We start from the raw sequence: 1,464 nt of genomic DNA, 5'->3' as shown, positions 1-1,464 counted from the left end.
TTTACAGTTTGTCAAACATCCTGCTAAAAGCAGGACATTGTGATATCCAGTGACAACATCTGAGGCCAACATCAGAGAGCAATTTTTCTACCTTCTTTGATTTATTCAACATATTTTCTAAGCATCACTTAGCCAGTTGTTAACACACCTGGTTGTAGTTCCTATTAGTTACAGAAATCAAACATAAATCAGCACTTACTATTATCATACTTTTAGTGTTATTGCAACTTAACTCTGCTACTGCCAAAATCAACTACATGAAACTATGTAAATAGCAGGATTTCAGAAGTTTTAACCATAAAACAGTTTCTATGATCCTTCCTAATGCAGTACATACAATGAAATCTACCCCTGAATCTTTCCTGCTGGAATTACTGCAAAATTTGAAGACAATTTCTTTATGAAAATCTAAATTCTTGCCAGTTCTTGCTTTTCTGCCATTGGAATATATGCTGCAGAAGTACCAGACAGAGTTTGTTCATGGAAGTGTGTTGTTATTGTTATTATAACTATTTTTATTTTATGTTTTCAAGACTGTATTTCACCTGGTATTTTTATTCTGTGGACCACTGTGGAAAAAACACTGAGTTTTTTTAACTGATTTACACTGGAGGACGTTTCAGCTCCACATCCTGCTTTCCAGATGACTCTACCAATGGACACAATATCCCTCATGGAATTCACTGGAATATCCTGCACAGTTACAGTTCCTAAGAGAGGCAGAGGAGAAAACAACAAAATATAAACAAAACAAATAAGACTGTAAGTTCTCCTAACATATGTTTTTCAAAATTATTTTTTCCTCACCTCCAGTTAGCCTAGGGCTTTTTTTCTATATTTTGCAAGACAGGAGCCAAATTAGACTATGAGAAATTCAAAAAATCCTATTTGCTTGGTACAGCTTGGGCTTCAGCTGCAACTCCCTGGAAAGTTGCAAAATGACAAAGAAATATTAAGGAGCAGCCTCTGTTCCATTTTACTGTTCAAAACCCAAACTCCCCCATTAGTCTTATTTTACCTGAATTGTTGGTTAATACAGAGTGATGGATAGGTTAGAACCTTGGTAAAGGCAGATGCAAACATTTCTGATTTAGCTGCTGCTTCTCCTTGCTGCATAACCTTGGGCAGGGGGTTCCAGCTCCCTGCTACTCAATTTCTCCTCTTTGGAGTGCGAGCTCTGCAAGGCAGGAACTCTCTTTTCTGCAGTTCCACAGCAGTAATATCTCTTCCCCACATCTCCAGATATTACACCAGGATGAATAACATTCTGGGAGAAAGCAGCACCCAAGCCATTTTTTCCAAAAGCTGCAATGCCTTATTCTCATTTTTTTCTGCAATTTAGGAACCATACGTTCCCCCCACCCTCCGGTGCCCTGAGCTGTTCCTAATCTGCCCAGCTGGGTGGGTTGATAGGCTAGAGATAAAATGGTGCCACTAATAAAAAACAGCTGCTCATTAGTCAGG

At 38.5% G+C, this 1,464-nt stretch overlaps 1 long non-coding RNA gene across 1 annotated transcript; it reads right to left on the bottom strand.

The window, feature by feature from the left end:
* Positions 1-491: 491 nt before the first annotated feature.
* On the bottom strand, positions 492-1,091 carry LOC139793793 (uncharacterized). Its single transcript, XR_011724806.1, has 2 exons — positions 808-1,091; positions 492-710 (listed from the first exon to the last, which is right to left on the bottom strand). It is a non-coding gene; the product is annotated as an uncharacterized lncRNA (long non-coding RNA).
* Between the last annotated feature and the right edge of the window lie 373 nt (positions 1,092-1,464).

This window comes from Heliangelus exortis, chromosome 2 (assembly GCF_036169615.1).
Source record: "Heliangelus exortis chromosome 2, bHelExo1.hap1, whole genome shotgun sequence".
Classification (NCBI taxonomy): domain Eukaryota; kingdom Metazoa; phylum Chordata; class Aves; order Apodiformes; family Trochilidae; genus Heliangelus; species Heliangelus exortis.
This window is presented reverse-complemented; position numbering and strand designations above follow the sequence as displayed.